Source organism: Triticum aestivum, chromosome 5B, assembly GCF_018294505.1.
Source record: "Triticum aestivum cultivar Chinese Spring chromosome 5B, IWGSC CS RefSeq v2.1, whole genome shotgun sequence".
Classification (NCBI taxonomy): Eukaryota; Viridiplantae; Streptophyta; class Magnoliopsida; order Poales; family Poaceae; genus Triticum; species Triticum aestivum.
Genome location: NC_057807.1, coordinates 167,536,004 through 167,548,909, shown reverse-complemented (window position 1 = coordinate 167,548,909; position 12,906 = coordinate 167,536,004).

Genomic DNA, 12,906 nt, shown 5'->3' with positions numbered 1-12,906 from the left:
GACCACAGTGGCAAAATAGTTGTTTGGGTGTGATTAGATAGCTAACAGCGGTATCATACCTAACTCTGACAGTTAGGACAAAGTGCATTAAATGCACTGCTAGGTGTCGTGTCGAGGGCGAATCCCGACAAGCTTGCTGCGCCGCTTATCCGCCTCTTCTCACCAGCTTGAGACACCTCCTGGATGGGTATCAATAAAGCTAACCCCTTCTCTTTGATGCTACCACGTGCCTGATAGGATCCACCTGGTTGTTTAGTACCTCGACACCACATTGATAAGTGACTTGGGTGTGATGAGGTAGAGCGGTGGCGTCTTGGCGGTGATCCTTCGAAAGAGCTTGGCAAGGGTTTGATCTTGGCGGCCCCGGCAAGCTTGCCAGGGCGAGTCTGGGCTTGTCCTCGGGTGTGGCCTCAACCTTACCAGGTCCTATTGCCTGGCAAGGGAGGCCCTTGTCGGTGTCAAAACCAGCAGATCTCGGGTAGGAGGTCCCGAGCTATGGATCTAGGATCTATGGGTAACAAGGGACGATGAACATGGTATTTACCCAGGTTTGGGCCCTCTCGAAGAGGTGAAACCATATGTCCTACTTGATGGTATTTGATGTATGGTATGGTTAGAGAGTAGATCGACCTCGAGATTAGACGAGCTAAACCCTAAGGTGATGAGGTGATGAATGTAGCTCTCTCCCTAAAGACTAAAACCTTCCGGTTTATATAGGCACCGGTAGGGTTAGGGTTACACACGATCGATCACAAAGAAAGGAAGATCCTACCTAATCTTGGCTTGGAGGACACAACACGACTCCAAAGATACCTTGTCCGATCATGGATCCGCACTCCAGCTTGGCCCCATAGTGGCCCATCAATCCGGCCTTAACATAACATGCCGGCAGCCCGAGGACCCCTTAATCCAGGACTACCTCAGTAGCCCCCGAACTTGCCTCCAACACTGCTTAGTCTTCAGCTTGCGAGGTGCGTTCTTCATCATGTCCTGTAGATGCTTGGAGTCAAGTGGTGTTCGGAATTTGAAGCGTCCATTTTACTTAGCCCCGAAGGAAAAAAATCGCTCCAGTGTGAATACTGTGCTCATCTGACAACTTTTTCCTCATTAACGAAGGGTCGCAACCGGTCATAATACCGAGTGGCCTGACTGTTCTCGATGTGCGGCTCGAAGCCGCCCCTATTAGCATGTCTCATTAAGGCAGAGATCGTGCCTTGTTTTTAGGGGATATGATCAATGATCTCGATTCCCCACCCGCGCATAACGTGGTGAGAGTATCAGGAAGTGGAGAAGCCCACAGCATGAGAATAGGAACCCTTGGCTCTTCATTGGCCTATAAAGAGGGGGATTGCTACAGTTAGCATCCTACGCCTTCTTCCACCTTCCGCTGCTGCTCACACAATCCTCCAGAGCTCCAGCACATTGTCTTTCTGCTCCGTGGCGAATCCCATCTTCCCCTCCCCAGCCATGGACAGATCCGGTGCAAACGTCAAATGGGACGCCTCCATCGTCACCAACAACAACATCCTGGAGCTGAAGCGGGCCGACTATTTGTCGTTGACATCGTTCATCGGGCCCCCGAAAAGGGCCAGCTCATCCCCACGCCCAAGCCGGGCGAGAGGGTTGTATTCCTCCCCCGTTTCACATGGGGGCTTGGATTTCCCCTTCACCCCTTCATGAGGGGATTGATGTTCTTATACAGTCTAGATTTCCATGATCTAGCCCTTAACTCCCTCCCCCACATCTCGGCCTTCATCATCGTTTTCCAAGCCCTGCTTCGAGTTTAGTCGCACTTCGACCTATGGGTGAAGGTGTTCAACGTCTAGCCCAAGGTGGTCACCGATGCTCAAGCAGATTGTGGCGGGGCCATGGTCAGCAAACTGACACGGGTCCAGTGACCGGAGGGCAGTTTCATCGACATCGTCAAGGTGTGGCAAAAAGAGTGGTTCTACACCATCGAACCAAGGGAAGCTACTTGGACGGCAGCTCCCAAATTCAGATCCGGACGCCTGGTGAGATTGGCCTCGTGGACTACAAAAAGTTTGGAATGGGGGTCTGTTGCTGATGTGAAGGTGCTGCAAAAGTGCATCGTCAATGTGATGGAGACCGGCGCCAAGCTAACCAATGTGGTCCAAATCAAGCTCAAATGCCGGCTCGTCCCTTGCCAGGAGAGGACCAAACCGATGTGGGAGTAAAAGCCCGAAGACCCTGCCACGATGCAATTCCTCTTTGGCAGAACCCATGACAAGGCATGGAGCCTGCTGTTCAAGCCTCAAGAGACGTGGCCGGCCAAGGAGGAGGACATTGTCCATGACACTTCTACCCCTTTGATGGAGGTGAGTGATCTTTCGCCTAACATGTATTCGGATAATCATACCGCACATAATTTGTTCTAAACCTCTCCTTGTGGATTTTTGCAGGGCTGGCTCAAAAAGGCCGAGAAGATCAGCAGTGGGGCGCCGCTGCCTAAAAAACCCCAATCGGCTCAGCTAGACAAGCTGCTGGCTATGGTGCCTTACAAGGTGCCTGAGAAGAAGGGCAAGAAGAAGAAGGATGTGCCGGAGGCCAGGGAGGGCCTCCGTCGCAGAGCTCGTTCGGACACCCGGTCCGGAGACACTGCAGCCCCATCCGCTCAAGACGGGGACGAAGACGAGGACGAGGAGGAAATTGCCTTCTAACACTCCAAGAAGAGGGCGGCATCTGACGACGTTGAGGAGGTGCAGCCTCCTCTGGCCTCGAAGGGTAGTGTTGGCCTAAGCTGATCCTGCCTGATAGCTCGGACTCTGATGAGGAGTCCGAAGCGTCCAAGAAGGTTCCGGAAAAGGAACCTAGGGTCAAGCCCATAGCTGCCAGTTATATATTCCTTGGCTTTCTTGATTGCTTTATTACTAATAGTCCCTTACAAATGGAGACTGATTATCTGATGATGCAGCCCGCCACATGGCCACTCTACCGAGCAGACCTCGGAGGGGAAGTCCCCGCCCAGCGAACTGGTGGACATTGGATCTGCGTCGCGCTCCACACCTCCCCTGATCCCTGAAGAGATTAGGGAGGTACTGTCCCAAAGGACTCCTCCCCCTCCAAACACAGGGTAGGAGGGAGACGTCATCGTGGCCGAGGCTAACACCTCGGTCATGAAGGGCCAGGAGGGTGAAATCCCCATGGCAGGTGCGGGAGGGGATCCGAACCGTCCGAACCCCCTCAGCCGTCCGCACCCGAGCCCCCAAGGCCCTTGACGGTGCCGGTTCTTCCCTCCGAAGGGGGATGGGTTGAGGGCCCGATGCCCGCGCCGAAAACCTCCAACTAGGCGGCGGCAGGCTGGCCGGACGTGCTGGAAGAGTTGGCGAACAAATCCATCATCGTCGATGGGCACGACACCCTTATGGGTGCGGTTTTACAGGGTGTTCGGTCCGTCCAATCCTGACTGAACGGCGTTGTCCAAGGCCTGCTAACAAGCTTTGAGGTAAGTCAAGTTATACCCTTTTCTTGTAAAGTGGTTTCAGCCCTTAGTTTAATGGGTGAGTAGGCCATATGCGTAACAGCCCCTGAGACTCTATAAGAATTGCGAAGAAACTTATAGAGGGTCAAAATTTTGCTAGGCCAATACTTAAAGTGGTGTGAATTTTTTGATGTCACAGGCATCTTCTGTGGTCGCGGCTGCCAATGCTGTGGCACTAGAGGAGATGTATCGAAAGCTCAGGCGCTCCGATGGAGAGCTTAATCTTGTTAACAAGTGGCTTGACAAGGCGCAAGGTACGCCCTTGTTGAGATGTATGATTGCTTATTGCCGAATATTTACTTTGCAGCTGCCACCACCGAGGTAGAGGGCTTGAAGGCGGCTTTGGAGAAGGCCAAGGCCGAGGCTGTCGCAGAGAAAGAGGCCACTGTGAAGGCAATGGAAGATATTGAGAAGGCCAAGCTTGCCGGTGAGAAGCACAAGGCGCGAGTAGCCAAGGTGCAGGTGGAGCTCAATGACGCCATCAAGAAATTTGAGGTCCTTGAGAAGGAGCAGGAGGAGCGGTCGTCCAAGCTATCCAAGGAAGAGAAAGAGCTCCAGGAGGCAAGGATTGAAGCGCGAGGTGTCCGGGAAGTGCTCTGCCAAGTGGGACAAATCGCAGATGGTAAGAAGTACTTATTGCAGAGTATGTTTGGAGGCAACCGGTTTGCCTTGCTGACGTGCGTCTGGCGCTCCCCAAGCGTTTTCGCTGAGCTTCTGAAGAGTGCGGTTGCTGCAGCGGAGCACCATGCAATGTGGAAGGAGGATTTGAAACGGTGGCTCTTCTAGCCGCAGTTCCAAGCGCCCGAACACCCTCGGCTTTCTCAGCAACCAAATGAAGCAGCTGATGGAGCTGCACCGGATGGCCGAGCCAGCCCTGACGGATCTTTGTATCCGGCTATGGCCTATTGAGATTATTCGAGACAACTTCTTTGGCTTGGTGCAGAGGATGCACGAAGCATCGCTGCAGATCGATACCACCAAGGAATCCGCATGCCTTAAGGGTGCGAGGCTGGCCTTCGCGAGGACCATGGTGCATTGGCCGAGGATCAAGCCTATGGATATGGCCATTGGTCCTTCGCCCGTTGGAAAGGAGGACCGCCGCCCCGAGCTGTACTTTGCCCAAGTTATGGAAGGTGGTCGGGCCGTAGAGGGTCAGTGTTCGAAAGATGTAATCATTGAATGATTGCTTGTCCTAGTTGCCACCCGAACATCTAGCTTTATTGTGTGGCCCGTTTTGTATTTATTGTTTTAATTTGACTCTTGTGCGGCTGTTTAGTTATTCTGAAAGTTACCAGTCGTCAGCTTCAGCCCCCAAGTAAATGATACAAGGGGTGTTTTGTCTCCACACTTGTCGGCGTCCTGGGAACGGGGCTCCCAGACTTGCCTGCCTGTGGCCTGCTACGTCGCTCAGCGGTGGCCCAGTACGGCCACTCTTCATCAACCCAAGTTCAAGACCCTCGTGAGGGCCCAAGCCTCGTGGGGTGGATGATGCAAGGCCTCCTCAGGGGCGGCCTCACCAGGCAGGCTCGCGAGGAGGAGGAGAGATCAAGGAAAGGGGTACCTCGCAAGGTGCTCATGACGCAAGCCATGACGATCAAGACCAGGCGGGCGCCAGCCTGCGCAGCGTCCTCGTTTCCTCTTTGGTGAAAGGGGCAAGCGTAGGCGCGGAGTACCGAGGCATCAGGCAAAGGTTTCTATATCGGTGCAACGAGACCAAGACCAGTAGAGCGGCAGGATGGAGGTCACCATGGAGCCCAGGACAGCGTCATCACCAGTGCCTTTGGCAGTCGAAGACCACCTTTAGTCAGGATAGCTTGTACTAGCTGTCCCCTTTCGAAATGGCTGTTGTTGGCTCCCTTCCCACTCAATATTTGGGAAGAGGACCAGGGCCTCTATAAATAGGGCTAGCCACCACAGTATAAGATATCTAATCTAGAGCCAACGGAGACGGATCGATTCCTCCCCAAGCACACCACTAAGCACAAGAACACCTCTCGCGAGGCTATTCTTCCTCTGTACTGTTCATCATCATCCCAAGAGGCAATCCACCACACCACACACTGGATTAGGGTATTACACCACAACGGTGGCCCGAACCAGTATAAACCTCGTGTCTCTTGTGTTGTTCATCGTGTTAGCTTAGAATCGCGGTGAGGTTCTGGGTGTGTTTCGGTAGGGAGAAGATCTTTGTGCGCACCCAAGAGTTCGAACCTTAAGGGTTTTGCCAGAACTTGATATCCGACATTTGGCGTGCCAGGTAGGGGTGCGCTGGAGCTCTCCCTTCCATCGTATCGGTCTCCAACAACACCGTGCTTCGCCCTCATGGCGGACAACACGCCGCCAGCTCCGGCGGCCGAGCTAGCACTGAGGCCAGGGGGCTCCGAGCCTTGGCCCCCGCCTTGTGGCAGGTGCAGTGGTTGCACAAGTTCAAGCCAGAGATACCACCACGCTAAAACGGCGCAGCGGATCCGGTTGCTTTCCTGCGGCATATGAGGAGGCTGTCCTCAAGGCCGAAGGCGACGACAAGGTCATGGCCAACTGGTTTCCCATGGCCCTCACCAGCATCCCGCATGTTTGGCTGCTCAACCTACCAACATCTTCTGTGGCCTCCTGTGAGGAGCTGCGCAACCTCTTCCTCACCCACTATGCTGCGCTGGCGCCCCCGATCGTTGCAGCTCTCCTGGGCGGCTCGCGGGCGCCACCCTCAGACCGCCACACCAAGCTGTTCTTCCGCCAGATTGGCGCCGCCCTCGCGCGGCAAGGAGCTCCTCCGGGTTGGGCGGCACCCAAAGCCGACCTGACCTTCAACTCGGACGATCACCCCGTCAACACCGCCTACTCAGGTGCGCTCCCAATGCTTTGCACGCCCACCATCTGCTAGGTGGCCGTCACCAAGACCCTCATCGACGACGGCGCCGGCCTCAACGTGCTCTCGATGGAGGCCTTCTGCCTCCTCCATGTACTGCTGGAAGGGCTCCGACCCAGCAAGCCCTTCTCGGGCGTTCGAAGGCGGCTCCTCTAGCTCCCTGGGGCAGATCCGCCTTCCTGTGACCTTCGGCACCCACGACAACTTCCGCATGGAGCTAGTCAACTTCGACATCACCCAATCGGCCTCCCGTACAATGCCATCCTCGTATACCCTGCCTTGGCTCAGTTCATGGCAGCGACCCATCTGGCCTACAACCTCATGAAGCTGCCCAGGAGCAGCGGCATCCTCACCGTAGCTGGAGATAACAAGGACGCTCTGCTAGCGCTCAAGCTCTTCCTCAAGACAGTCGCGACAGCGCAGCCTGCCGGCACGGACACCTCCAAGGCCAAGGAGGCTGCGCCAACCAAGTAGAAGTAGCTCTTCACCCAGGACAAGGCGGAGACCAAGCAGGTACTCGTTGAGGAGGACGGGTCCTCAGGCGCCACCTTCACCATTGGTGCCAATCTCGACCCCGGCCAAGAGGAAGCGCTGGTGAAGTTACTGCGCTCCAACAAGGAGGTGTTCGCGTGGGAACCCAAGCAGCTAGCGGGGGTCCCAAGGCAGGTGATTGAGCATCACCTGAATGTATGCCCCAACGTGCGCCCCGTGAAGCAGAAAGCAAGGAGGCAGTCCATCGAGAAGTAGGCCTTCGTCGTCCAAGAAACACACAAGCTGGAGGTGGCAGGTGTTATTCGCGAGGTTCGCTACCCCGAATGGATGGCAAACCCAGTTGTTGTGCCGAAAAGGGGGGGGGGGAGCGCATGTGCATCGACTTCACTAACCTCAACAAGGCCTGCCCTCAAGATCCATTCCCGCTCCCCCGCATCGACCAAATCGTCGACTCCTCCGCAGAGTGTGACCTACTGTGTTTCTTGGATGTGTTTTCGGGCTATCACCAGATCAAGATGGCGGTAGAAGATGTGGAGAAGATGGCCTTCCTGACCCCATGTGGGGTATACTGCTACACCTGCATGTCGTTTGGGTTGCACAACGCGGGCGCAACTTTCCAGCAGATGATGCACATCGCCTTAGGCCGGTAGCTCGGGAAAAATGCCGAGGCTTACGTCGACGACATTGTGGTGAAGTCTCGGGAGGCGAAGACCCTGATCCAGGATCTGGAGGAGACCTTCGTGAGCCTCCGCAAGGTGGACCTACGACTCAACCCGGAGAAGTGCGTGTTTGGCGTTCCTTCTGGCAAGCTCCTAGGCTTCCTCGTGTCCCACAGAGTGACCGAGGCCAACTCGGAGAAGGTCAAGGCAATCGAAGACGTGTGTCCACCGCAAACCCTCAAAGAAATGTAGAAGCTCGCCGGACGCGGAACTGCGTTAGGACGCTTCATCTCCAAGCTGGGGGAGCGCGCCTTGCCTTTCTTCAAGCTGATGAAGAAGAAGGGCCCGTTTGAATGGACACAGGAGGCCGACCAAGCGTTTCAAGACCTCAAGAAGTATCTGACCAGCCCTCCTGTGATGGTGGAACCATGCCCTCTCGAGCCCCTGGTGCTCTACCTTGCCGCCACACCCTACTCTGCCAGTGCGGCTCTGGTGGCGGTTTGGGAGGAGCGCCAGGTCAAGGGTGCATCACGACCGGCCACGGCCCCGGCCGCGGCAGCACAAGACCAAGAAGGCCTTGCAAAGATCACGGCCTCGGCAGATGGAGACCAGCCTCAGCAGGAAGACGCCCCTAGGGCTGAAGAGGCCGCACCAGGCAGCCAGGTGCTGGGGGCTCCGTCGTCTCAGGAGGCGCCTAACCCTCCTGAGGGCACAGGTCTTGTCGGCACACCCACACTCATCGAGCATCCGGTGTACTTCGTCAGCACGGTGCTGCGAGATGCAAGGGCACGATACCCCATGCCTCAAAAGCTCTTGCTCGCGCTGTTGGTAGCCTCGCGTAAGTTACGACACTACTTTCAAGGTCACCCCATCAAGGTCGTCTCGGCCTACCCACTGGAAAGGGTACAGGAGCCCTAACTCTGCTAGAAGGGTCGCCAAATGGAACATTGAGGTGCAAGCGTTTCAGTTGGAATTCAGCACAACCAAGGTCGTCAAAGGAGCCGCACTTGCAGATTTTGTGGCAGAATGACCAGAGGCACCAGGGCTCGAAGCAGGCGAGGATCGATCACTTTCCTCAGGAAGTTAGGCACCAGATGGTTGGGTCATGTACTTTGATGGAGCATTCTCGCGACATGGCGCGCGGGCTGGCGCAGTGCTTATATCCCCCACTCAGGACAAGCTCTATTACGATGTGCAACTCTATTTCCAGCAGGGCGAGAAGGTCTCAACAACATAGCAGAATATGAGGGCCTCATAGCAGGCTTGAAAGCCGCAACAGCACTGGGGGTGAAGCGCCTCATCATCAAAGGCGATTCACAGCTCCTCATCAACTTCTCCAACAAGGTGTACGAGCCGGAGGACAAGCACATGGAAGCGTATCTTGCGGAGGTGTGTAGGATGGAAAAGCAGTTTTGGGGGCTGGAGTTGCAGCACATGCCCCGCGGCACCAACCAAGAGGCTGATGACATCGCCAGGAGGGCATCCAGGCGGCTGCCTGAGGAGCCTGGCATTTTTGAGGAACGACTCTTCAAGCCATCGGCGGCACTGTCACTATCGAGCACAGCGCAACCTCGGGAGGAACTCCCTCAACCACCTGCCACAGGAGCCTCAGCCTGTGGCCCGACCTCGGGAGCACACATACTCCTGGCGCTGGAGCCTTAGGAGGGATGCGGGACCACAGAATTCAGGGACTACCTGATGCAAGGGACACTACCACAGAAAGAGGAGGACGCGGAACGCGTGGCCCGGCAGGCCACGGCCTACTGCACCCAAGACGGAGAGCTCTACCAAAAGCGGCCAAATGATGTTTCCCTACGTTGCATCTCTAGGTAACAGGGGAAGGAGTTGCTGGCTAACATACACGGTGGAGATTGCGGACACCACTCGTCGTCACGGACCCTCGTCGGCAAGGCATTTCGCAGCGGGTTCTACTGGCCTACGGCACTCAACGACGCAATCAAACTGGTAAAGGCCTACGAAGCCTACCAGTTCCATGCCAAGCACATCTATCAGCCAGCTCAGGGCCTGCAAACCATCCCACTCTCGTGGCCATTCGTGGTCTGGGGGCTGGACATCTTGGGCCCGTTTCCCCGAGCGCCTGGGGCTACCGCTACCTATATGTCGCCATCGACAAGTCACCAAGTGGGCGAACGTGGAAGCCATCCGCACCATCCCAGCTGGTTCTACAGTCAAGTTCATCAAGGGCCTCGTGAGCCGGTTCGAGATCCCTAATCGCATCATCACCAACAATGGTTCGCAGTTCACCAGCAATCTCTTCAAAACATATTGTGCTAACCTTGGAACGCAGATATGCTACGCTTCGGTGGCACACAACCAGAGTAACGGCCAGGCCGAACGCGCCAACGCAGAGGTCCTGAAGGGCCTCAAAACTAGGACCTTCAAAAAGAAGCTGGAGGCCTGCGGCAGGGGCTAGTACGACGAGCTCCAGTCCGTGTTGTGGTCCATCCGCACTACCGCCACCAAGTCGACTGTCAAGACCCCGTTATTCCTTGTCTACGGAGCAGAGGTGGTCCTCCCTCATGAGGTCAGGCGTCGCTCCACGCAGGTCCTAGTATTTGATGAAGCGCAACAAGACGCCATGCGGGGGATGGACCTCGTGCTGGGAGAGGAGCGCCATCGAGAAGCAGCAAGATACCAGCAGGCGCTGCGGCGGTATCACTGCCGCAACATCCGCCCCAGGACTCTCGAGTTACGTGACCTCGTACTCAGGCGGGTGCTCTCTAGGGAAGGGCTGCATAAGCTCTCGCCCATGTGGGAGGGCCCGTTCAAGGTTTTTCATGTTTCCAGGCCTGGCGCCGCGCGCCTGGAGACTCAGGAGGGGGTGCCCATCCCAAACGCTTGGAACATTCAGCACCTCCGGAAGTTCTGCCCTTGAAGAAGGCCCGGTGCCTGTGAAGCTCGCCGCCCGTGACACTCTCACGTAATAATGAGTTGGGGCTGTACACGCCCCGGAGTCTCCGAAGAGCCGCCCTCGGGCCTCGGGGGCTCTCGCCCATGCCTAGTGGCAGCACTTAGCTCTGCGTTGGTGAGAAGACGTCGAAGACTAGACTAGGTGCCGGACGCGGATTTTCATTTGCTTTCCGCAGTTGGCTTGTCTTCCCTTGTTTGAACCTTTACTGAAGTTGCTTCTAGTGTTGTTTGCCGTCTTCTGCCCCTGTTCTCTGTTTTCGGTTTTTGCCTAGCTCGCCCTTTCTCTTGCAAGCCTCGCGAGGGGGCTGCAATGGCGCCCTCGTGAGCCTTCTTCTACTAATTTTCACGAGGCCCTCTCGTTCGAGTTCATAGCGGGAACACCCCTCCCGGTCCATGCCCCTCAGGCATCGCGACACGAAGCACCGGTCCATAGCTAGCAACCCTCACGACCAAGGTTCAGAAATGATTCTCCCAACTAATTTTTGCAGCTCTCAAGGCGCCCGGTGAGGCCTCACGCAGGCACCTCGCAAGGCGGAAGCTACTGCGAACATCCTGAGCTAAGTCGTTCCTACGTGCAGGCACATAACCCCGAAACTATAACACGGCACGGGGGCAATGAATGTAGCACACTAATTAGGGGATCGTAGTCTGTTGCACGCCCCCACGGGGCTCCATACTTCTCTCTCTCTCAATGTAGGAAAAGGAGAAAAACAAAATAAAAATAGTGCACAACTCGCGAGAAGGGATCTGCGTCATCCTCCTGAGCTCAATCAGACTTCGCCTCACGCTTCACCGGAGCGCGGCAATGGGATGATCCGCTACCACCCTTGAAGCGGGCACAGCGGCGTGGTGGCTGGTCATGGCCACCGCTGGAGGACCTGTCGCCGGAGGAGGAGCCGCTGAGGCTCGACGAGCTGTGGTCGCCACCGGGAGCGGGTTCGCCTTTGCCCTCGTCACAGCCGTCGCCAAGACCAAGCACCCCCCTCGCCGTCATCGTCTTCAGGGCAGCACCTAGCACGGCGGCCATCTTCTCTGAACACCCTCACGTAGAGGGTTGCACCGCCAGCCCAGGCCACACGCACGGGTAAACATCTGCCAGCCCCGGGCCAGGGCCACATTCCCGGCGATGGAGATCTCCACCGCGACCCAGGAGGCCCCGCTGAAGCAGCCGTCCGCCTGCGGCCAGAGCCCGCCAGTGCCAGTGGCCGGCAATTCGCCGGCGAAGAAGCAAGGGAGCTGGAGCCAGTTGCCGGCCGGGTTGTCCGACCACACAACAAACTGCGGCAGCACCTCTACCGAATGGAAGTGCGGTCGGGGAGGCCGCGCAGCCACGGCACGCCTTCCTCCACCCACTGGTCTGCCTCGATATGGGCGACCACCACCGTGCGAAGGGACACCACCGCGACCACGAGAAGCTGCGTCGGGAGTCGCGGGATGCTTGCAGGGATGGTCGCGGCCGCGCTTGGGTGGAGGAGAGCCAGGCCCTAACTGGCGAGCCTTCCCCTACTCCACGGCCGAGAACCTCTTCACGGGCGCCATGGGACGCTGCAAGCAACCGGAGCGAGGAGGGATAAGAAGCAGGCGAGGCGAGGGGAGATGTGCAACGGGGGCTTTCGCCCCTCCCCATTTATAGCCCAAGGGAGGCCAACCGTCAGCCTCCACGATCACAGGTAATGATGACTCTTTGTGCATGTGGCAGGGGCTCATCAAATTGGGCAGTTGCCGAGGCAGCGTGGGGAAGCGGAGACGCCCACGTCCAATCAACCGCCACGCGTCGACCAAGGCCGCAGGCTGTTGGGGCCTGCGGCGGTCCACACTTGCCCTTTGGCTTTCCTGCTAAGCCAAGTCCGAGCATGCCTTGGGCCCGGGGGCTACTTTCGGCGTTCTGGGAACGGGGGTCCCCAGACTTGCCTGCCTGTGGCTTGCTGCGTGGCTCAGCGGTGGCCCGGTACGACTTGTCTTCATCAACCCAAGTTCAAGACCCTCGCGAGGGGCCAAGCCTCGCAGGGCGTATGACGCAAGGCCTCCTCAGGGACGGCCTCACTAGGCAGGCTCGCGAGGATGCAGAGAGATCAAGGCAAGGGGAACCTCGCGAGGTGCTCATGACGCAAGCCATGACGATCAAGACCAGGCGGGCGTCAGGCGGGCGCCAGCCTATGCAGCATCCTCGTTTCCTCTTTGGTGCAAAGGGGGCAAGCGTAGGCGCGGAGTACCGAGGCATCAGGCAAAGGTTTCTATATCCGTGCAACAAGACCAATACCAGCAGAGCGGCAGGACGGAGGTCACCATGGAGCCCAGGACGGCGTCATCACCAGTGCCTTTGGCAGTTGAAGACAACCTTTAGTCAGGATAGCTTGTACTAGCTGTCCCCTTTCAAAATGGCCGTTGTTCGCTCCCTTCCCGCTCAATGTTTTGGGAAGAGGACCAGGGCCTCTATAAATAGGGCTAGCCACCACAGT